The sequence below is a fragment of the Lichenostomus cassidix genome, chromosome 2 (assembly GCF_008360975.1).
Source record: "Lichenostomus cassidix isolate B80296 chromosome 2, HeHo_3.0, whole genome shotgun sequence".
In the NCBI taxonomy this organism is placed as follows: Eukaryota; Metazoa; Chordata; class Aves; order Passeriformes; family Meliphagidae; genus Lichenostomus; species Lichenostomus cassidix.
Window position 1 is genome coordinate 52699163 of NC_139482.1, and position 25528 is coordinate 52724690.

Below are 25528 nucleotides of genomic sequence, written 5' to 3' on the forward strand. Positions count from 1 at the left end.
TTGGCTGGGATGGCTGTGCCACTGATCTCAGTGCTGCCAGGCCTCCGGCTCACTTGCCTGTTCTCTCCTGTTGTGCTCTATTTCATTATAATGGAATAATATGGAGTAGTGGTTGTAGTTCAGCTAAAAAGAAAATTAGAGGCTTCAGTATTTGACGGCCCTGCATGGGATGGACCAGTGGAGCCTGATTTTTGGGAGATGATCAGTACCTGGTCTTTATGAATTTTGTGCATGAAGGGCTTCTGGGAATCCCATAAGTTGGCTATGTCCTTCTTCACCACCCAAATCCATTTTAAAACACAGCACTCATTTTCATGTTTTTGTAACGCCTCATTTGCAGGCATGTGATTAGACCTAATTAATGCTTGTAATCAATGAATGCTTAATTGCTCTTGGTGAAAAATGCTGGAGAAATGCAGAGTACTGCTTGATTGAATGCTCTTTCATTGGTTAATGGATCAGTCTGTTACTCTTTTAGATTCTGCTTAAGCAGGCAAAATATCTGTGCTGGTGTAAAACAATCCTGCATTGATCTCTCCAGCCAAGTGGGGTCTTTCCAGTAATTAGAAGGGTGGTGACAGGAACAGACTTGGCTGTCTAGAGGACAAGGGGGACTGGAAAGAGTTTGGGGTTTTTTTTGTAGTTGTTTGTGTTTTCTTGGATTTGGGTTTTTTGTTTTGTTTTGTTTTTAATTTGAAAGTTATGCAGCAAATAGCAAGGGGAAGACTGGCTAGGTCTTTTGACTTAAGCTGTAAAAACATAATTTAACATTCTCTGATAAGCCTCTTGATTTAAACAGAAAAGCAATTTCTGCTCCCTGGGAGTTCCATTTGACTGAATCTGGCCCCAAAACTTCACATGCTCAAATCTCTGGAACCAAATTCCAGGAAACATTCATATGTGGATGATGCATCTGTAACAGATACAAAGGGGAGAGTGGAAACATTTGGCAATTCAGAGCTGGAATAATTTATAACTCCAGCTGGTACTTCTCTTTTTTCAGGTGAAATGTCTTGAGGGGAGGAGGAGAACCTGTCAGTGGCGTGTTTTGCACTATGTCTTGCCTTTTCTTCATATTTAGGCTTTCCCCTATGAGCTGTTCAAATGAGGCCAGTTTCATGAGCACAGAGAACCAGCACTAGATTGGTCTGCTCCCCAACATCCTGCACAAAGGCTTCCAAGGAGCATTCTCACTGTGTTTTTCTGGATTCACTCTAGTGTGCAGGGGAGAAAAGTGAGAATAATTTTCTCTGTGGGCTCTAGGGACCACATAAAAGACCTGGGCCTTAATGCCTTACCTGATTGTGTCTTTCGGGATACTCCAAGAGCTGAACCATCTATCCAGTGCTAAGCATCCAGAGGACATAGATCACAGCAGATTTGGGGAGGGAATAGAGGACCACAGGGATCCCCCAGCATCCTGCAGGCTCACTTCCACTGTGATGATGTTTCTGACCTTCCATTTAGATCAGTAGTGAAACTTTTCCATAGAAAGAGATGGGCGTTAAGAAAAGCAACAGACATGAAAGTTATGATGAACTTAATTCCAGTTTCCTTATACTTCCAAATGAGCTTTGTGGCACATCAGAGCTCACCCAGGACTTGTTTGAAAGGCTGAGTACCTACAGGAGCAACACCATAGCATCAGCACATATAAATCTTGGATTGCAAGTGAAGTTTTCACAATCCAGCCCATTGTCTCTTTAACTTTATGCTCTGTTCAAATGCTCAGGCCTGTGCTCCAACATAAATACATTGCCTGAATTACCCTCCCCCTACATTATTCCTCTTGAGCTGTAGAAGATTATAGGCAATAGATAAAAAACTGCTTGTTTCTTTGACAAATGCAAGGCTTAAAGACCACCCTCTGCTCTTGAGCAAAATTAGCTTATCTTTACCCCAAAAAATGTTTTTACTAAATATGAGCAATCATTTGTGTGTGGCCTGCATGAGACGCTCCATTCATCTTATTAGAGGTTATCCTTTGACGAGCTTTAAAAGGAAATGCATTGTTCTTAATTATTCTTATCTCAACAGCTGTATAATTCCTGGGTTTGATTTAAAAAAAAGAATATGCAAAGAAAGATTATGCTGAAAGCTGGAGATGGGTCTGAACCCAGATTGCAGAGTTGAACTTCAGCTCTTAGTCTGTGCAAACTGTCTTCCTCTTTTCCTTCAAGAAAGTGTGTGTCCTTTCTCTTCTCCCAAAATTAAAACATGAAACTGTGCAGAAAACAACAGAAAATCTCAGAAGAATAAGTTTTATCTCTCTTTCTGTTTTTAAACTTGTCCTAATAATGTTCTTTTTGTTGTATCGGAAAACGGTAAACAAGATTGGTGAGGAAACACTCCTATGTAGTTCTTGCACCCTGAGCTACCCTGAAAAATTTTGCAAATACTTCCATCAGAAAGGCCCAAACTTAGTATTTCTTTTCCATTCAGTGAATATTAAAAAAAAAAAAATCAAAGCAAATTGAGATTTGGGTGAAATTTACTACCATGCTAAAAAGTCGCTTTATGTTGGTTAAATGTTTGCACAAAAAGTGACATTTGCTGTGATGCTGTATGGTTGTCACAAGTTGCTAACCACTTTGAAGTGGAGCAGCACATAATGGATCGAATTCTCTACAGAGTCCAGTGCCAGAGTTTCAAGTGCCTGGCATCTTGCGTTTAGTCCAGATTCTCTGAAGTGGTCAGCATCCAGCAGCTTCTATTGTGACAGTAAGTGGAAGATGTTTTGCAAAAGGGCTTAGCTACCAAGCTGCTGAATTCTTCTGAAAAATCTGGTCCAGGATGGTATTGAAGGCAGTTTCATCTGGTTTGATTGAACCAACTGTTGAATCACAGTGGATTCCTTAAACTTCTTATTATAACATACCTCTGCTGTAAAATGCTGCCCCCTCCCCAACAACCAAGTAGTTGGTGCATCTTGCTTCCAACTGGTACCATTTTATCATCCCCCAAAAACTTTTTTTCTTCCATTCCGTCTGCTCAAGCTCAGCCCCCATCCCTATGTTTACATGCAGAAGCGTTTCTTCCCATAGTTCAAGGCTTAGCGCAGTAATATTGAGAGGAAAATATGTCTCTCTTTTGGTCTCTTTGGTACACTGAAAAATGAGCACTGTTTCAAGCTGTGGTAGTTGGACTGTGCTAGAAGCATTAGTCCATGCACACATGTCATATTGAGGTGTACATGCAGTATATGTGTGCCATGAAAAGGCCATGAGAAGCTCTGGAATGACAAACAGAAACCTTACAGGTACCAAGGGAAGCTTTTTGTGGATATCTCGCATGAACAGTCTGATGGAGAGGTCTCAGTTTCCAGTTTTGACTGGGCTCATCACATTTGAAAAGTGGACTGCTTTCGTGCCACAATATGAAAGTAGACTCTGACTTTCAGAGGCATTTGAAATCAAAAGGAATTAGACACCACTAACAGCATTGACTGTAGAAGCCTTATTTTATCCAACCTAGTAAACCTTGGCCTCACCTTCTTTACACTCCAAATTACCAATTTAAAGGTAATTTAGGTAAAGGTAATGGTATTTACACTCCTATACTATTTTTTAAAAAAATAAGCAATTGCCACAGCTGCTAACCACACTGCTTTTCTCTTAGCCATGAAGTTGGAGGATAAACTCCTATGTTTTTCTCACTTCCCAAACTTATTCGGGTTCCTCTGGATTGCATCCTCTCCCTCAAGCAATGGTACTACTCATCTTGGTGTCATCTGCAAACTTGCTGAGGGTTCACTCAATCCCTTTGTTTGTCATTGATGAAGTTATTAAACAGCACCGTTCCGAGTATTCCCCTGAGGGTCACTACTTGTCACTGATCTCCACCCAGATGAGTCATTGACTACTACTTTGTGGATGCAACTGTCCAACCAATTCCTTATCCACTGTATAGTCCATCTATCAAATCCGTCTCTCTCCAGTTTGGAGAGAAGGGTGCTCTGGGGAACCATGTCAAAGGCTTTACAAGAAGTCCAGATAGATGACATTTGCACCCCTTCTCTTTTCCACTAATGTAGTCACCCCATCACAGAAGGGTTGGTCTGCATTTCCCACAGCACACTGAGGAGTTCATAGATGGGCTGAGAAAGGCACATGTGAAAGGTACCTTCTGAGGTGGGACTGTCAAGAGGTCACACAGGACAGATGGAGCCCTATAAATGTCACACAACATGTGACATGATCCAGTATCTAGAATCTTCCATAACCAGTTTCTCCTGAGGGCCTCGGAGTGAAAAAGCTGCCCAGTTTTCATGGTGTATCACCACTGCACACACAAGAGGCTTGTTAGCCATCCAAGGCACTCACTTTCCTTCCTCAAAGCATGTGGTAAATTACTAGAATATCCTGATTGCCTGTTGTCTTTCTTATGTGGCATTTCTAGAAGAGTTCATCTCGAACATGTTATGAAGAACTTCTGTAGGCGTTCCTGCAGCTATATTGCCAGGTTAATCTGCAGCAGAGAGGAACAAGCAACAACTATCCAAACATCAGTAGTTCAGGACAGCACAGTACACATTGTTCATTCTTGTCCTATATTTTTGGGTTTGGAAGGTTTTTCTTTCCAAGAGTTCTTAAAATTTCAAGCAAGTATAAAACATGCTGGTTTTAAGTATCTAGATCTTATTGATTGTTTCATTACAATCATTCCTTGGTGTACTAGCTGCATGGTGATAATGGATAATAAATCAATTTCTGATGGGAGCTCTCCACTGGTCTTCACACAGCAGTGAAAAGGTTCTGGCTCTTGGTAGGTTCAGCAACGAATTGTATACTTTTGTACAGCACTCTATCCAGTTAATGTGAACAGGCATGTGAAGGTTGCCTCCTGCCCACAGCAACTATTGAAAGCACCTAGACACTATTGCACCGTAAGATATACTATGCTTCTAGTTTAGTAGTCTTAGGTCGGAAGTCCAAGCTGCATCGGAAAAGATGCCCAGCTACTACCATTAGTGGATTTGGGTCTTCCTTCCTGAATGGTGCAGTCTCCATTTCTAATCCCCAAACAGTGATGGTCTTGCTTGTATTTCTCGTTAGTGAAAGGCTACAGGAGCAGTACAAGATTAATGACTGCAGCACAGTCTTACTCAATACCTACAGCAACAGCAGCTGTTACCTCATACAAAACAAAATTTTTTCTGGGGTACTCATTCTACTTACTCAAGCAATAGAGATAAGGACATTTACAGTTTCCTAAATTGCTTATCTGTATCTCTGGACTCATTCTTAGTGAATGTATAAAGCACCACTGTTAGGCATGAAAGAGAGAGAGAAAAAAATCCTCCACAAAGCTCAAAGATGCACTAAATCCAGATTTTAAAGAAACAGCAAGGCGGTATGGCAACAGGCCATCTCTTCCAAAACAAACTCTGACTCCTATCCAGACATATGCTTCACAAAGGGTGAAACTGCCAAGCAGGTATTGATAACAGAGGAATTGTTTTTAAATGCTTATTTTTATATAAAAAGATTAACATCTGCCACTGAAGAGAACTTGACTGTTAATGGGAACTTTAATGCACCGTCCATGCAGAAATAACTATTCACCAATACCGCAGAGATCTGACAGGACAAAAAATAGCTTGACTCATCCAGACAGTAATTCAAAGCAGCAAAATATATCCAATTCTACCCAAAACCCCATCATGCATTTTCCGTGTGGAAAGTAGATGTCTTTCCATCTATATCTTCTTGTCCTAAGCACTTGAAGTTGTGCTAGAAAAATCTCTCTTCCACAAAGTCACACAATATTAATGAACACATTGCTACTTATCAAACATGCACATAACTTTGTACACTTACACTGTTGCTAGTCATACAATTTAGTTACAACTTGACCAGAGGAATGATTGAGCAGTCTCTGTACATGCAATGGTCCCAGCAAAGGGCTGAGGGTGCCCAGTATGCCTCATGGAAAAGCCCATGTTGTACCAGTTTTCCTACTTCCTGCAAAACATTCAGCTGGTTTATAGCAACAGCTTGAGCACAAACTGATTTGGATAAGGCTTGTTGTCTTGGTGGAGTCCTAGAAGTGCCTGGTTCAGATTTTGCTAAAGATATAACCCTACTCCAGCATAATTGGTCTCATTTTATGACCTTGGGTGAAGCACCAGGCTGATTCTGAAAGTGTGCATGTAACTATGACTGTCATCCATCACGCAGCGTCCAGAAGAGATGAGAACAAGTCACCCATTCTTCATTGGTCCAGTGTTTCTAGCAGCTAATGGACTCTGCTAAGTGAAAAGGAAGGACTGCACATTTGTGAACCAAAAGGATTTCTCACATCATAAACAAGAAGGGTGAATGCCATTTCAGAAGAGGATACGTCTCTCTTTTCTTTTAATTTAGAGATGGGTGAAATAGCTCGGACAACATACAGCCTGATTCCCTCTAGAGCCTTGAAGTGGCCTTAGCAGAGAATTAGATATAATAGACATGTTAAAATAACTAGATCCCATTTGAAAACATCAAAGAAACAGAAACACCACAGGCCACATTTTTAAAAACTGGCTGCCTGAACAGTGAAAGGAAAACTGTGTAAGCACCACCTCATATGCCAAATATGCACTGATGTGTGCGAAAAAGGATACTCACATACCCCACCACCATTTCTCCTTAGGCAGTTGTCCATTCCTTTACAAAAACCTGGTCTTGTACAGACAGAGAATAATCAAAGCCATTTGTAGAGAACATTTGGGTTATCTAATTTTGAAAACATACCCCTAAATGACACACTCTGCCTGAAGAGGACTGGTATGCTCTACCAACATGCAGAGCTGTTGCCAATATTAGTATTCAGGCTGGTTCGAATTTCCGTACAAAGCTTGATTTTAAGTACATTCATTTCTGAGCACTCAAATGGAAACACTGACTTTTGTAGGGCAGATTTTCAGTGCTCTCTTTTTCAAAAGAGCCCTTCAGGATGTATCCGGCTAGACCTCTCTCAGAGTCTGTAGGCAGTTTTGGAAAGGTAACCTCAGTCAAGTATTTTCTCTCTACCGTGTTCTTTCTTACAGTGCTTCCTGGGAGGAGAAGTGTCATGGTGTAGTTTCCAGGTATTGCAAAAAAAAACCCCAGGTATGGAAAAAACCCAGTTTGACAGCATCAGCCTCTAGGCTATGCTGTCAAACTGCAAGAAGAGGAGAGAGAAACAAAAAATTATTTTAGTGCATCTTTCCACCGTACGCAGCTGCCTCAGCATGAGGATTAACATTCTCCAGGGAGCCTGAAGTGAGCTGGCTGATGACCACTGGCCCAGTCACTCCAGCCCACAGCCCTTGCAGGGCCCCTGGGGAGCTGCTGCCTGCCCTGGGAATGCATCAAGGGAAAATGGATCAGGAGGGTTGGTGTGAAGCTGGCTGAGCAGCCCAGAGGCTCCAGCCCAAGATTTTGCCAGTCAGTTTTATTACAAACATTTGTGGGTCCCAAACACTTCAAAACACCAGAGCTCATACCACAGGCAACAACTGCAGAGCACAGGGCTTATTTATTTATTTATTGTTATTTATTGACTGAAAATTAATTTTTTCTACGCTTTTTAAAAGGAGGTGGGACTGGAAGTGTGGAGGGGGGAGGGTGTGTGACATAAAAAGCTACTACTTGACCCATGCAGTAGAAGGAGCTGTTTTTCCATCAGGGAAAGAAAGAAGCATCCTGAACTGGTGCGCTGCAAAGCCACAGCATGAGCTCCTGCAGGTTGGGTCCATCACAAGCTGACCTTTTTTAAAACTCAGGAGTCAGTTGAAGTGCTTAAGAAAGTGAGGAGCAGGTAGCATTGATATGTTGCCGAAGCTTCCCTGCACAGCTCTGCCAGCACAGTGCATCTTAGCCATGTCCTGCTAAGACATGGATAACCTTGTTATCCCAGGCCCTGGGAAGAGACTTCTGTAATTTTCTCATAATTTGATTTCTTGCATGGATTTTTCTACAGCCTGCCTCACCATAGCACAGTCAGGGTCTCTAATCATGGAGCCTTTACATCTCTCCATGGTGTCTGTCAGACTGAGCAGTGGTATTATTTCCATTTATTTCCATTTTTCAGATGCCGAGATGCTCTGCTCCAGGGCCAGCTCAGGATCCTGGGAAAAGCTGGGGAGAAGTGGGCTCTGGGTGCAGGCAGGGGGGCAGGTGAGAGGATCCTGGCACTGTGTCAGGGTGCATGAAGGTTGACTGGGAGTTGCCATTGCCACAGCTTCATGAAAGCCATGTGGGTGCAAGCTAGCACATCCCAAAACCTGACATGTAGAAGGAGAGGCAGCTCCCTTGGTTTGTCATTTTTAAATCCTGTGGACTTGAACAGTCTGAAAGGTCAATGCTCTGTAGAGGGAATATCTGGCAACATCAGCTTTCAGCTGCAGTGATACCTGTCTGAACAATGATCTCTCAAAAGTACTAAACATCTGCAAAATTCTGAGGTTCTGTTCTTGTGTTTGCTAGTCCACCTTTATCAAATTTCTATTCTCTTTAAATTATTGCAGTTTTTAAATGGAGCAGTATCATCCATGAACATTCAGGAAAAAAGCTAAAAAAATTTAAGAAAATAACCAAAGCATTGGCGGTGTGTGTGTGTCTCTAAAAACCAAGACTCCAATGCTGATCTAAACCAGACTGTTTCTTTCCTTCCCCCCATCTGTCTCAGAGAACTGGAAGGGAAAAGACTCCACCAGTCTCTGAGTCTGTAAACCTTTCCCCTCCCTAATATCCGAGACAAGACTTAAAGAAGAACCAGTCTGGAACAGAACATGAAAAACCTTCTGAAAAATGACTAGAGGCCTAATGCTGTCACTGTCCCATGTTTATTTTTCTTTCTTTGATGTCTGATGTCAAAGAAAAAATAATGTCATCTGCTGGAAATTCAAACATGTTTGCATTTTGAGGTAATTAGAATTAATGTCGGAGGGCAAAACTAACACCGAGCCACTCGAGTCTTTCCCATGTGAGGAAAACATTCCGTAATGACTTACATTTAATCTGGGAGCTGGCAGACAGTCAGGAGCAGTCCGGATTCAGGCAACAGGGTAATATTTCAAAAGAATTTTCTTAAAAAAAAAGAAAGAAATGAAATTAAATGAAATAAATAAAATAAAATAAATAAAATAAAAATCTATATGTGCTCTGATTTATAAATGATGGGTAGTCTGACTGTGTCGCTCTAATTTCAGAAGGGTGTAACTCTGTTGAAAATCAATGGCTGACAAGGGTGTAAATCAGTAATGGCAGCCCTGGTTCAAGACCACCACTGCTTCCTAAGTACTCAGCACCCACAATTGCAGCCAGATTTTCTAAAAAGCTCAAGCCCCCATTCACATTCAAACAAGGGCCAGATTTTTGTAAGTGCTTACCACGCAGTTTCTCCCCATTGTGGCACTAATGGCAACATGCTGAGCTCTTTCGGAAAATTGGTCATACATGTTTGTTTTGGACCAGACTTTGCCACCCTTATACATGTTGAGTAGCATCTTACTTAGGGAGGAATCCTACTAAGCAGAGCCTCTCTGTGTGAGTATTGGTGCAAAAGGACTCTCTCTCAAAAGAAATTGCAAGCCACGTTGCTCAATGCTGCACTGGATGAGTATCAGATACTCTGGTTATTACCAATCTATGAAAATCTGGCCTGAATATAGTCAAACTTAGCTGAGCAGCTATGGGTTAAACCTTGCCTCATGAGAAACAATTCGATCCTCACAGGGCAAAAAGAAAAAAAAGTTATTTCTGGACTGAGGACTTTCATTTGAATTACTCAGCTGTCTTCAGGGGTTAAAAATAGAAAAGCAACCTTTTCCAGTTCAAAGAAAATAAATGGCTACACTTATCTGTGAGGGTAATTAAAACCAGCTGAACTCCAAGAGCTTAAATCCTCCATACAGCTAGTCGTTACTGAGGAGTAACTTCCTAGCAGCATTTGACATATTAGAAAAAATTACACTATTAAGGATTGCTCTGGGTTAAGTATAATACAGATTGCAACATTAAAAGGAAGGTTATTGGTGATAGAAGTATGGAACAGATTAAAACATTAAAACACCAAAAGAGAAAAGCTTTTCTTTTCACATGGGTTGATTATGACATCAGCTGAGTTAAAAGCAGAACAAATGCTGTATTTTCCCTTCTGCAACTTCGCAGAAGTGCATACCCTGGCCCTTGGCATTGCACAGCTGTTGTGGCAACCCAAATGAGTGCAAGGATGGCTAATGCACTCACATGGTGTGTCTTGTGCTGCACTTCCACCTCATCACTTCCCCAAAAACCATGGGAACTTCAACAATTATTTTCCCTTTTTCAAGCACTGTAACTGAGTTTCTCTTTGTCTGCTCTTTCTAACAGGTCATGTGGTCCAACAGATAAATGTGAAAGAGAAATTATGCAGGGCCATTTCTGCTGGGTGGCCCAACTCTCACTCAGTGAACTTGGGCAGAATGTGTGTGAAGAGACAGAGTGGTAAAGGAGCTGCTCTCATGGTGTATCTTGCTCAGCTGTCTGTGGTCACATCATGACTCTCCTCTAGCTTCTTGTGTGTGCAGCTGAAGCCCTGGTCTTACACAAGTGTAGTTCAGTGGGGTTACCCTTGTTCTATATCGTGGCATGGACAACTGTAGAGGAGGTAGGTGGGTATCAAGTGCTGTCAGTCCCTCCACCATGCTGTTGCAGCACACTCTTCTATTGACTTCTACTCGACTGCCAGACAGCAATTGCAAAGGCGACAGATCAGCTGGAACAATCGGCAATGTCTTTCTGCACAGGGGATAACATTTTAAAAGCCAATTTTTCTTCATGTTTCATCAAAGCAGCCTATAGGAAAATGAAATCCCAAACTTTGATTATAATCCAGATCATCAGTCTTTGTAAGCCTGCAAAGCTGAAAGTAGATACCTCTTATATTTACAACATATTTTCTTTATTTAGTTGTGGCCAAAAAAAGTAAAGCAATAGCATACTGTCCTTTTCAAATTTACATTGGCCTGTACAAACAACTCCAAAGACAATTTCACTAATCTGCAACTGCCTCCCAGGCCTGGATTTAACCAGGCTGTTTTCCATGTTGACAAGACAAAAGCATCTCTAACAACTGTAGAAGCCTATTTCTCTGAATGTCAAGACCATACAAATTCCTGGGCCCTGAGTGCTGCCTACACATCAGATGTGCTCTAGCCACAGCCAAGTAGGAGGCTAGGAGAGGAGGAAGAGTGCCATGGAATTAATTTCTTGCTGTTTTCTTCTGCCTTGACCTTCTCTGCTGTTTTCCATCTTCCCTACCTTATTCACCTTCCCCCATTTTCCTCCCTGTCCTTCCAAATGCAGGGTTGCCTGCTTTGAGGCAATATCAATTTATGCAGCTATGGGAAGAGCTGAGATCTGATCAAGAGCTGAGGGAGAATTGTATATATGTGCTAAACCAAGCTAGGAGCTCTTCTTTTAGAAGAGCATTTGCCCATTGTCTCCAGCCACATACTCTTGGGAAAGGCTGCTGAGTAGTGATGGGAAATGGATTGTCAGAAAGCAAGTTCTGACACAGAGGAAAGGCAGCATAACTCCAAATCTCTAGGTCTTTTATATCTGTGAAAAGTATTTCTCTCTATGTATTTCTTTTCCAAGAACAGCGCTACTATCACAGCCTGCCTTCTGCTCGGTGCTCTCTCCCTATCTTGTTACCTCCTCATGTTCTTCATTGCTTCTCTCCTTTGTTTTCTCCCTTTTAATCCTTGTGCTTTTGCTTCCTCCAGCTCCATTTAATTTAGAGCAGCCGAGGTTTGCACAGCATGGGTACAGTGAGATTAACCAGGTTTGGAAAGTTCGCTTTGCTGTGCACACATGCTCTGTTTTCTTCCCTCCACTCCCAGTGTAGAAAAATATGTCCAAAACTGCTGTGAAGCTCCTTAGTGAAGAGCTGGCACAAAGCTCCCTAGCCAGAGCAGTGCCATGCCTTTGTCTTGCACAGAAACCCACACACAGCTTACAACAAACAGAATGCCAACTGTTAATAAGAATAAAAAATGCCTCCCCACACAACATGCTAGCACTTTAGTTAAAAAAAAGAAAGAAATTAAAAAAGATATCACACAAATCACCAGTCTTTCATTGCTTAATGTAGATGTATTGTACCCCAAACTTGTTTCACTTCATTTGGTGTGAAGCTGTGGTAAGTCCATTAAAGCTGAAGGAGCTGCATCTGCCTAGAACTGGTGCAAGCCAGATCACAATCAGATCCATTACATCTATTGCTATAATATCATCACCTTCCATATGGTGCATCAACCAGTCCGTATGCTGAACTGAATATTGCCTAAAATCTGTTCATCCCAAAAGCTGCATCCATCTTAGCCTCTCTTACACCAAGAGAAACACCTCCCTGCACCCCACAAATACACAGACATTTTCATACAGCTTCTTAAGAGTTCCAGTGTGGTTACAGAGGATTCACCACCCATCTCCACCTACTTCTGAACAGAGATGCTCAGATCAGGCTCTCTGGTAAAGAGCAGAGCTCAATTTCGTTGGTAGCGTTTATGTAGCCTTGGTCTTTTGTAAGCCGTACACTGCAAATGTGGTCCTTCACTTTTGCTAACTCCTCACTTTCGCCAGGATGCATGTGAAGCTTAACTTTTGGAAGTTTCCAGCTTCTTCCTCTCATCTCTTACAAATAGTCAGTGCGTGGACTTTCTAGTCCTGGCTAACAACAGCTATATCTAATTGCTTAGAATGTATACCTGTGCCAGTATCCCACCTGTTTTTTCATACTTCACTTCCTTTGGATGAGTACTCTGGTATCCCATTACTTTACTGAATATGACTTTCTTCCAAGTTCTTCCAATCCAAGAGTCTTCAAGTCTGATCATGAGCTTACATCCCTGAAAGGAGAGTGTTGGAAACAGGAATCTTTGAATGACCAACATGCAAATGTGTTTATTTTCCCAATAAGATTGTCACACCTGAACTTCAGTTTAAATGTCTGATCTAATGGGCAGACAGATTTGCTACTGTTATTCTTGCACTTTCTGCCTCACTGAAATGTCCTCATATTTATTGTAATCAAGTTCCCCACTTTTAAAATATCAAATCTAAGTTGCCACAGATCAATACCGTCCAGTGGAGCACAAACACTCACTGTCTGTATTAACTCCTGTTTTTTCCTTAGGGGTAAACTGAACCTCCCCCAAACTATGCATCAAAATGAATGGCTTTAAATAGCAGTCATCTGTGGTATTAATCAAGTTTCTTCTTAAAACCGTCCCAGATGTGCCACTCAACCAGCTTATACTGGTTTCTGTAAGAACACCCACTGTTATTATTGTACCAACAGATTTTGCAACTTCCTTAATTTCTTTTAACGCATGAAGGTCTCAAGCTGAGATCTTTTGCAGCAATGAGGGTGTGCTAACAGCAGAGGGTTGCATAAATCTGTGCAGCCTTTCCAGCAGAACATGAAGGCTGTAGGTACAGTGTGAAAAAGGGCAGGGTTACTTTAAGTAGCTTGCCAGCCCTGTAATGTAGCTGACCATTTTCGTTAGCCTGGTAGCTACTGGAAACAGGACAGAGGAGCAGGAGATGTAAACTTGGCCTCACATAGCTGCGTAGGCACGTGAACACAGATTGTTTGAGCCCAACTGCACTTGTCCAATTCCTTTTTATCCATAGTTTGAGGGACAGGGAGTGTGTCAGGAAACCTGTTAGAAAAGGCAAGCGGGTGGGCAGGAATCCACAGCCACTCTGCACTAAAGCAGTGAGGGAAAAATGGTGTTTGGCAGAGGATGAGGATCCTATAAAAGGGCTCTCCATCTGGGATGCTTGGGACATTCTGAGCACTTTTCTTTCCACCGCCCTCAGGCAATGGGAAATTACTACCTCTTGTGAGTGTGGAGAGGAAAAGAACTAGGCAGTCTCCATTTCAGCATGCAGGAGATAGGGGGGTCCCAGTGCCAGCAATGTCCATTCTGGCAATACTTTGGGCATGTGCTGTGTATGCATGGTCCAAGGAACATTACAGAAGTTCTCCCCTGTGTTGCAAGCCCCCACAGCTATCTTTTGGATTCTTTGATAAAAGCAGTCCTCAAACTGCTCCCTGTAAAATGACCCAATGCTCTCTGGATGTGAAAGTTGATTGATATGTTATCTACCATATGTTCTTGATCTGGTCTTTTATTGGCTTTGTCACACTTTAAAATTTGAGATTAACACACTAAAATCAAGATGGTGAAAGCAAAGTCTAAGGAAGGCCCTGTGAAATGACAGCCTACATAGCTGAAAGTCTTCGTACTGCTGGTGTTTTTCAGTCATATCCCTAATACAAATATCAAGCTCAGCCCTATGACATTACAGAAATCCAATAACAGTTTTTTATGCAATGGAAACATTTTTGTAGAGACTTACATTTTATTTGGGAACTGGCTATCTGTTACAACCAGAAATTCAAGTCAAAGCAATGGAGTAATATTTCAAAAATGATGAGAGCAAAACAAATAATCACATGAATGGTATTATTTTGCAAAACATGTGATCCTCAGTAATTTGTGGTTTTTGGTCTCTGGTGCTAAAACTGTGCTGTGTCTTTAATCAAGCTAATTATGCAAAACTCTCTGAAGGTCACAAAAGGTTCAGGCAGAGGCTTTTTGATGCTGAAATGCAGACCAAACAGCCATAGTACATTGTTCTGATTAGAAATTAAGCACTGTTTTCTTCAGACTCTGACCGTATTTCAAATTCCACTGTGAAATACCAGCATTTATACCTTACATATCCTCAGATTGCTTTGCACAGTGCTGCAAAAAAGCAAATTACCTTCTCTCTCTCTCTAATGTGGATATGGAAACGAGCTTTCGCATTCCATCACCATGCTCTCTTAAAACATGACATTATACTTACAGCATGTATTTATTTCTGGCACCCAGCCAGAGAAAAAAAATAGTCCTCTTTCAGAAATACCCCTCCCTGTGAATTGGATTATGTTGTAATCCATTCTGGATCTACCCCAGGCCTGCTTGCCTTCTGGGGTAAAATGACAACATTTTGGATGGTCTGCAGGGCTGGGTGGAGGGGTTGGACCACCAGGAGATTATGATACAGCCCAGGTTTTGCTCCCACTCCTTAATTTTATGGCCACAAGGAAAAAACCTGTATACAGAGTGGGCTTTGTCCATCTGCAGAACACACGCTCACCCAGGTGGCTGCCACTCATGAGGTCATGGTGCAGGACAGTGCGGAGTGGTTTGCAATGCTGGCAAAGAGGTGATGCCAGCCCTGTCTGCCACAACTGGTGTGGGGTGGGCATGGAGTGACCTGGGGGCATTTCTACCCCACCAGCACTCCCCAGGGCTGCCAGCCAGGGTGTAAGCCATTGGTGCCATGCCTCACTGCCATGGAGCAGCTTCCAACACTCCTGCAGAGCTCTGCCGTGGCAATTCTTCCTGCAGGGGCACTGCTTGTGCTGTTTGGTCGCCATTTTACTTTACTCTCTCCCAGAAAACTGCTACTCTCCTTTATTTTCTTCTTCCTGAGTGGTCTCTGTTGCCACTCCATCTGACTTTGTGGTGAGCTGGGGATCGCTGGTGTTCTGGAAACCTGATCACCACATCTCTGGCTGCAGTGTAGGGACCAGAACTCTCTTCCACTTAAATTGAGGGCAACTTGATGACAAACTGAAGGGACTTCAGAGAAGGGAAAAAATGAGCCAGAGCTTAGATGTGGGCTGAAGGAACATGAAGGGAATGGACTTTGCACATATCTTGGCTGAATGATATCTAATTGGGGTATGATAATTCCCCATAAGTCTTAGGAGGATATAAACACTTAAGAGGCAAAGGGATTGATTAGGAACAGAGAAGGGAGTATAAGTGGAATTAATGAGATGAAACAGAGAGCAGGAAGATTTACGCTTTAGAGTAACATTTCCTATTAATGAGATCTACTACAGTGTGGGGTAGAATTCCAAGGAGAAGCAACGAAAACCCTGTTGCTTAAGTTATTTCAGGGAAGACTGGACAAAACACTCAAGAACACACTGTAGGGAACAATTCCACAGTGACAGGGGATGATAAAGAGGATCTAATAGTAGCTCTTTCCATTTTAATTTATATGATGACCTTATACTAGAGAGCCTTTTTTTGAGCTGCCAACCAGTCATCAGTAAAAGAAACATGCTAAAAGTCCTTCTGGCATTCCACAAAAGTCCCATTTTTCCCTACTTCCCAAGTCCTGTTTATTACACATATACACTACAGACATGATGATTTATAGCAGAAACGTCATCCTCCAGTCATCACAGTTTGCTGAGTTACTGCAGGGTCTGCGAATAGTGGTTATCTTGAGTGCCCTATGAGCTAAAACATCACTGCAAAGCACAGTCTGATGATTCAATATTAATTTCCTGGCTTTGAAGAATTGAGATGTCAAATCTTCAGTGCCATTTTAAAACCATTTCTTTTTCCTATTACCTTTTCTTCGCATACTCAGGCAACTGTGTAGAATAGCATTTGGAAAATCTTTGCACATAGAGTCTTATTAGGAGAAAGGCAGTACTGAGCATTATTCAGTAAAAATAGGAGGTGAGGGAAGGCTGTCTGTACTGCAAAAGGTAGAATAAGAGAAAGGAAATTCTCACTGAGGACACTTCTGTACTGTTGACTTTGTAATACATACCTTTTTATATTGCATGAGCTCTATTTTTTGATTGCTTTACATCGTATACATGAGTGACACACTCTCATTTCAGTAATGGAGGGCAGTAAATGTTTCCTGAATGTTTAACCTAATAATTTGAGTTGTGAAGTGACAGCAGAAATTTCCTGGAGAGGTAGAGGAGAGCAGTAGAGTCAGCTGCTAGAAGTAATGTAGACAAAGCCCATCTTGCTTTAGATGAGGAGAGATTAGATGCCTGCTCAAGTTCCTTTTCAGCCTTTTTTTTTTTTTAGCCTTTTCTTTTTTTTTTTTTTTACAGTATTTTCCATCGGTTTCTCTGCAAAGTTGCCAGACATCAATCTGCCAAAATACGCGCAGATGCATATAGGTCAGCTAAAGCAAGCATCAGTAGACTCTAAGGTCAATACAGATTGTTGAGTTTATCTTTTCCAGTGTTTCTGAACATTTTCCAAATCATGATCTCATATGACTACAGTGCAGAATACAAGGCCCTTTTCCCTCTTCTTGACTGTAAAGGAAGGGCAGCTGAACTGAGGATTGGGAGCAAAGGTTCAACCCCTGACCAGGACAGCACACACCAGCCCCGGTGCAGACAGGAGCACAGTTGCATGGCTTGAGTGTGCAAGCAGCAAAATGCACAGACAGGACACAAGGCATGCACAGAGAGGGAGCCAAGGTCTGCTGTCTGCCACACACCCTATGAATTGCTGGTAAAAGGTGACTGATTTTGACAGACTCATACTCATGTATACTAAAACTGTTCAGAGACTCGTGCTAGCATATACCACAGCTAATGCTGACTTCATTAAAGCCCCCTGGTCAATGAAAGCAATTGTGTGTTGTCTAGTGGTTGGACTGGAAGACAGGAAAGGATTTGATTCAGTGCTAGCTGTGCTACTGACTCATGGTTTACCCTTCAAGTAAGTCATTTGACCTTTTCATAGTTCAGTCAATCTGGCTGAAAAATTGTGCAGGAAGAAGGGAAAAGGACTGTTCTTACTGAAAACCACAGAAGGAATGAGTTTTCTTAGGGCAAAAAAGTAAGACACAATATCAGAATGAGAGTCAGGGTCAGAACCTCCCTGGCCTTTTCCACTCAGGACGTCTGGTAGTATCATCATTATCACAGAAAATAATTTACTTCAAGTATTATTTCTAGCTCAGAAACCAAAAGGAAATATTCAGTGCCTGTGCCAGGTACACTCAGCTCCTGAATAGATTGAAGAACTATCTGAATGGATTTAATAACTTTTGACTTCTCTACATGGATCACATTTAAAGGGTATAAATAACCAGAGCAAAAACTGGAACAGAGATGGATTTATATTACTAATATTTTAATTTTTTTTTCTGATGGGAAAATGGAAAAAAGTAGGGACTTAAAAATACCTTTTTTTCCTTGTGTTATGCTTTCTGTCAGATTTTGTACTATAGAGACCTAAAGAACATTTTTTGGCAAAATACCAAGCTAAATACAAAGTGGTGTAAGTTCCTAATAATGGAAAGAAAGTTGTGGTGGGAAAGTGTCTAGAGCAGATTTTGTAGACAGAAGGTCCCTGAATTGGCTGCAGAAACAATTCCTTTTTCAGAATGTCTTCCTTATTTTGAAAATATAAATAGCTCTAATTAAAAGCCCCAACCTTTTTCTTTTCATTTCAGTAGGAAGTGGAGTTGTAAAAGATTGATTTAGGCCAGTACCTCTATAAAGTGGTGAAAACAGTAATGACCTGTAAGGGAAACTGAAATTCAATGGGGGCTGAATTTGTGGTTCTGGGTATCTTGAAAATACCTCTGGTTTTGTGAGAAACCTCTACTAGACCTATGAAATCAGAGTCCTTCTGGATTTCAGGAACATTTGAACTAGAGTGAAAGGCCCTGACTGTGACAAACTGCTCATGCTGAGAATAGCACTCCAAACATACAGCACCACATGACGCATTTCTGCGCACGGGGTCTTAGGGGGATAATTGAATCAAAACCCACAAGTACTCCATAATGAGGGAATCATATGCAAAATGCCAAAGGTGAGTGGGGCTATTGGACTCAGGCACTGTGAATTTTCAGTGGAAACTGAGTCTGCTTTGAGTTTGATATCAGGTGAAATATTGAGACCTGATGGTAGAAATATTAGTAGAAGTGTGACTTTAGTATTGCAGCTTTCACATTGCTGACTTGTCAGTCGTTTATCAAGTGGCCTAAAAGAGACATGCCTTACGAAGAAATGCTTATATATTTTCACAGGTGCAAGTTTTTTATTTAGGTCTTCTGAACTTCCTTTCAGAAATCTCAGGAAGTATCTTGCTCTTTCTTGGTCTAGATACAAGGATTATCAGAGCTTTTATGTTAATAAGACCCAGTAACTATGACAGCATTACACAATAGGCATCATTAGCGGGGAGAAGCTGGAATGTGGAGATGGATTTTATCCGTCAGAAGTTTTATTGTTGTAAAATGTGATACAGATAGGAATATTTTTATGAGTCCCAGGGTTACCACTTCTCCATCAGCATCATGAGAAGAAAAGAAGACTCTCAACTTTATTTTCAATTAGGTGGTAAAACATGACCAAGAAGCTCTTTGTGGGCTCCTGTGTATTAATCACCATAACTGAACTGCTATGTTAAAAGACACAGAGGACATAATGGACAATAGAGGTCTGGCAAGATTTCAGAGTAAACAAATCTGAACTGAAACCTTAGATTTCTTTGAACTCAGACCTGACCTTGTCCTAAGCTGGATTTAAATCCAGAAATTATTCTCTTGGCTTATACACAGAAAGTCAAAGCTGTACTTCTAGATATGGAACCATGAACTCTGATGCTCTGAAATAGTGACACACATGTGTATCACCTGGAAAGTTAAAGTATTTTCATGTAGATTTTGATAGGAGCTGTCAGCATTTTAGGCATGTTTCATCTGTTAGAGTTCTGAACAATTTCAAAAGTCTTGCTCTCAATCTGTGCAGACACTTCATTTTTAAAATTACCCTGTTACTTATATGTAGGACAATAATTTCCCAAATGGCTATATTTTTCTCATATAATGCAATCTGGAGGGGAATACTATCTCTTTCTCTCATGTTTTTACCTTGTTAATAAGTAATTTTGTACATTCAGATCATAGTGATATCATAACATCAAGAAATTAAAAATTTGGCCATAAAGTACAAGTGAAACATGACCACAATACAGGAAGAACATTCCTGAAGCAACCCAAAGATTTCTTATTTCTTTCAAGCTCGCTTTTACAGCAATATTGCATAAATTACCTTACATTTTGCAACAAACAAAAGCAATTGAGCCAAGTCCAAAGGAGAGATGCAACAAACAACTTTTTGCCATGCATTGAGCTGGTCAAATGCAAACCAGCTGCATGCTAGAAGTAATGGATGCATGGCAATTATGTGTGAGCTAAATATGCCCTGAATTCTTCAGGCCCAGCCAGCTTTAGAATTTAGATGTTTTCTTTCTTCCTTCTTTCTTTAATGAAGGTTTAGCAAACAGTTGAAACTCTGCTGCAAAATAAATTTCCACTGCTGTCCCTACCTTAGTAAAACACCCTTTCCTTCACCTCAAGTGTCATTGTACTGGGCTGCAAGTTATTACTCTGATTTCTATATCATCAGAAATTGGCATTTTGTCATAAATTGCATCAATAAAAAATACCCAACCTTTAAAATTGTGACCCATCTCTGCTCCTAAAAATGAAACTATCCTCTACCATCCCACCATTCTCAGCCTTTCCTCAAATTGGAAAAACATTCCAACTATATCACCTTACCCAAAAGGAACAATCAGATTAAATCCTGATATTGGAGGGAAGTAATTTTCTGCTTGACCTTGAGGGTGAGGCATGGGCTGAACAGAAAGGGGAGATTCCTGATTACACAACCCAGTAACTATACTTGGAAGGCCCCAAAAAATTAGACTGGGAAGTTAGGTTCCTTTTAATCACAACATAACTGCAGTGGTATTTTTAGTGACTTGTTTATTTCTCCAAAATCCCCCTAAAGAATAAATACCAGAAAACCCTACTGGACCTGTACAGGTAAACAGAGAAGAGACACTTTCTAGTAAGGTTTAAGAAAATTTGCCTGAAACAGCTGTTCAGCTGGCACATCCAGCTGGCAGAATGGCACAGCATAAGCCATTGGTACTGATGTGGGTTAGTCTCACTTATGAATAATCTCAGATCTATGCCAATAAAAGATTTATCATGCAAGGCTATGTCTTTTCCCCCTTCCACTCTGACTAAAGTGAAATCAAAACTAATCAGTAAATAACTTTAACCTTGGTTGGGTTTCTCATTAATTTGTGGTTTCTCATTTCCCACAACTCCATCACTGCACAAAACTTCCCTTTTTACCGACGGTTCACTGTTTACATGATAAACAAACTCCCTGCATTACCCTTCTGGACTTGAATTGCTCAAGCGTGAGTGCTTCAGCACATCCCACTTCCTTACCAGCCCCTTGAAATCTTCTCGATGACAGCGCTTGGTGACCACAACAGGCAGTGAGTACTAGTATTGCAGTACAGAGAATTTCCCCCCACCAATGAAGCATAGCATTCAGTTTCTCCAGCTGTTCTTCTCATTCCTGGAAACCTGCTGGAAAAAGCCACTGTGGAGTTAAACGGACTATCTTGGCACAGAGGCATCATCCACATCTCCAAAGAACTTACTAAAGAGGGTGGGTTTCGTGCCCTGAGACTGGCACTGCTGGGATAGAAAAATGCTTTAAAGTGTGCGTGTGTGTGTGTGTGTGTGTGTGTGTGTGTGTGTGTGTGTGTATGTGTGTTAACTGGAATCTCACCAAAAGGAAGGACATTTCTCTAGGGGTTTAACTGGGACAATTGACTCCCTTTGAGCTGCTGGCATGGAGGAAATGCCTGCAAGAAAATGCTTCATGCCAATGCTCATCCTTTCCTTGCCACCTCTGATTTCCTGTGCCATTCTGGATACACAAAATGATGGCTTGCATCTGATAGGTGCAGCCCTTCCCCAAGTGGAAGCCTGCACCCCAAAGCACAGCAAGGAACTCAATCTACTCATTTCTCCCACTGGCACAGGGATATCAGCCAGTATCAACAGAGGGTGGATATTTCTGTCTCTTTTTCTTTCCTTCTTTACTAAGTAAAACATTTCAGGCAAAAGTCTCAGAAATAAGACTTCAACACTTACCTGCTGTAATATACATCACTTAGGTGATTTTGTTTGCTGTGGAAAAATACATTCCACAAAATCAGTTTTTCTATGAGGACTTCTTAGAGATAAATGCTACTGAGGTATATATGAGCACCAGGAATGGCTCTATCCCATCAGTCCTGCCCGTCCAATAAACCTCTTCATCTCATAGGTCTTTCAGCTGCATCCTTCCAAAATTACTTCTGGGAATCAATTGACAAGAACCATGAGAAAAAACACCAAAATCCACCAGCAACTTTGGTTATACTTGTCACTTTACTCCAGCACAGGATTCTCTATCTACAAAATCAGGGGGTTTTATACAGTATACACAATTTACCAAGTTAATTTTTGTGTTCCTCCCAATTAAATAAACAGTAAGAGGCAGGACCCAGCTTCAGATCCAGGGATACCATCTGTCACAACCTGGCTCAGTCCCATTGTGTAAGGTCACCAGTCTGCTGTGAGTGGGCTCTATCCATGGGGTCCCACCTGCTTCAAACCCAGACATTTCTGAGGCAAATGCCCTCCCCTTGCACTCCCTGGGGCCCCAGAGCTCCTATAACTCCATTCCAGGGAGGTGAAACCCTACAGGACAGCCAGCCCCACCCTGTGCTGCCTGAGGCTCATGCACACTTCTCGGAAACTCATCTGGGGCTTCAGGGGAGCATTTCCACACTTCCAGTTTAACCTCCCCACCAAGACAATGTGATGCGAAAGCAAGGATCAAAGTTTAAGCAGAAGAATGTCTGAACCACAGACATGGTACTCTTAAATGGATTTGAAAATCATAGACTTCTGAAAAAGGGCAAAGTCCTGGCTTAGTCACCCTTTCTTGTGAATGCAAGGGCTGGGATGAGCCCATCCTTTTTGTCCACACACTCTCACACAAGACTTACCCATGTTTAGCTGCTGTCTGCTTCAGTGTCCCCACCAGGAACCCTTGGCCCTTTTGTCTCCACTCTTCTGTATTAAAAAAGAAGTCCCTTGCAAAGGCCAGCAGCTAGAATATGTTCAGCATACTTACCTCCAATTTTACATCATGGTGGCTTCTTACAGCTACTGCCAATAAAGGACTCCAAGCATATTTCTGAGGCAGAGCCAACCCGGCAAGCTCCCTGCATGATGTTTAGATGTGTGTCCAGGAAGACACAAAATAAAGTCATTCTATCTGACCCAAATACACGCGTGGTGCTTTAGGAGAAGGATCGTAGCTGAGGCACTGCTATGGAGTCAGTGTCATGGAGCAGGAGGTCACTGAAGATAAGGATCCCTCTTCCCAGCTGAATGGCAGTGTGCTCACAACCAGTTAAAGACCAGCAGAGCAGAGCCCCAGCATTACAGGGCTGAAAGGAGGATCTCACTTTGATATCACTTTGATATGGCTGTATTTAAAGTTTCAGTCATACAAATACTACAAGGGAGTGCCTACAGATAAATGTATTTTCTGGATTGCACTCAGTGTACTTACTACTTTGTAAGATATCTTCATACTGGTTTTGACATAATTTGAATTTTTGTATTTATTTCTGAAACCAGTTAACTTCCTGGAAGTGTTCTGGGCACAAAACCAGTGAAATTATCATTAGACTTGAAAGGATGTTCTGTGATGAGAAACTAAAAGCAAGTGTCTTACCTACCTAGAGAAAAATAAGTTCTTTAGAGAAAAGCAACTGCCTGCCTTTTAATCTGTGTTAAATTTAAACATGCACATATTACATAAATGAGAATGATGCTGAAGTGGACATTATGAATACTGCACAATAAAAACCGTATTTTAATGAGGTTTTTACTATATCAAGTAAAATGCACAGCCTTTATGTGTAATCACCTAAACAGTAATTATGGATGTACATGTATGTGTAGTGGTATATGTGCATGTGTGTATTTTTAGAAACAAATTTGAAAAATGAGAATAAAAAATATGAAGAAGGACATTTACGATGGATCAAGGAATAGCAAGGAATAGTGGAGAAAAACCTCCCTCAAAGTTAAGAAAAGGCATACTTATCAATGTACCTTAAATTGACAGATTTCACAGAATATTCTGAGTTATAATTGACCCACAAGGTTCACTGACTCCCATTCTGAAAGTGAATGGCCCATGCAGGGATTGAACCCATGACCTCAGTGTTATTATGAAACTAAAGATGGGAGATGCAAATATAGCTAGAGAAGTTGTATATTGTTTTGCCTGCCTTTAAATAAGAGCAAATAAAGGTATAAAATAGATTGAAATTAATTAGGGACTTTAGGTGCCTCCACTTTGGAATGCCAAGTTTTACTCACTGTAACTGCACCTAGAATACTGAAAGTATTCTTTCTTATATTAAAAGTACACCCTTTTCAGTTTCTCATGTTCAGGACCCCAAGGACACTGTTGGAAAAGTTAGAAGAACCAGATGTGTGAATTATCTAATTTCCATTGATATAAACAGGAGTAAAGTGCTTAAAGAAGGAATGATGTGCCTCTTTGCTACAACCTAGTGTTTTAATGGATTCAACAGAGACTTAAAACTTGCGCCAAAGATTAAGAACTTACAGAAATTTTCAATCAAAATCTCCAACAGTCAGCGAACAAATAAAAGCCTCTACTGTCATTGAGCATGACACTTCTTTTTACATCAGTATAACACTTTTAAACTTTCCAAAGATGGCTTAAGCTATACAACATTTCTCTCATCTGCTGCTTAGGGTAGAGCTGTGTGTGCAGCGCCATGTTTTAATTTAGGCAAGGCTTGGGAGTATGCTGACAGTCACAGCACGGTGGAGGGAAAGAGATGAAGAGAAAATGTCCATGTGGATCATTGCTTGATTTAGACAGGATTTGCTTCCAAGGCCAGAATGAACTTGGATCAAAATGTAGACCTACTCTTCAGCAGCCCACCCTGGATTTGAATATATTGCTTGTTGGGATTTTTCCCCTTTCCTGTCAGTCCAGGGCATCACTTGGACCACTTCTTTCTATGCTCAGGAATACCAATCCTTTTGCATTGCCTTCAAGGACGTAAGAAAAAAATCCCATGGATTTTGAAGGCTGAAATGAAGCAGAAACCTATTTCTGCTGGCTGCAATGCAAGTACATAGAGATGGCCCAAATCACAAGCTATGATTTTTTTTCCTTTGTGACCTTATAAATTGAGAAAGCTAGACAATCCTGCAGGTCATTAGTTTGGCAATCCCTCTGCTTCAACAACAGAAGCACAGGGAGATGTGACTCATTTCCCAACCACCACTACCTCTGACAGTTGAAGACAAATTACTGCCCAGTCTCTGGGCCAGCAAGGTACTTTTCTATAAGCTCTAATATGCCAGGCTTGTGGTGAAAAGGTGAAGCCACCTCAGTCCTTGCAATAGCCATGCTCTTTTCCCTCATGATTTTCCATCATAAAGGTGGAAAAAATATCCAATTCTAAATTTATCAGCAATCTATAGTTTTCTAGCAGCTAGGGGGAAAGAAGGGAAAGACTTTATGTACATAAACAGCCATTGCATTTGAATTTCCTCTTCTTTTTTTTTTTTTTTCCCAGGCAGAAGCATGTTTCTTATTTATCTGAAAACATCCTGTTCAGATTTAAGATTTTCTGTGGCTAGTTGCTGTTCATTATTATCTGTTCTCAAACCAATCAGGATGGGGATCATTTCTGATGGGTTACCAACAGGGAAAATAAAACAAATGAGGAGAGTAGTTGTGTGGG

The 25528-nt window shown here is 41.2% G+C and overlaps 1 long non-coding RNA gene across 3 annotated transcripts in view; it reads right to left on the reverse strand.

The window, feature by feature from the left end:
* The window catches only part of LOC146441374 (uncharacterized), a 34479-nt gene extending 11597 nt beyond the window's left edge, over positions 1–22882 (reverse strand). The window contains exons 1-6 of one of the 3 annotated variants that reach the window (XR_014849871.1): positions 22730–22882; positions 21828–21863; positions 21111–21254; positions 12722–12862; positions 10580–10805; positions 8981–9055 (exon numbers count right to left, since the gene is read on the reverse strand). This is a non-coding gene — a long non-coding RNA (uncharacterized LOC146441374). The remainder of the gene's footprint in view (positions 1–8980; positions 9056–10579; positions 10806–12721; positions 12863–21110; positions 21255–21827; positions 21864–22729) is intronic. The other 2 variants (XR_014849872.1, XR_014849873.1) reach the window with 2 other exon arrangements.
* Between the last annotated feature and the right edge of the window lie 2646 nt (positions 22883–25528).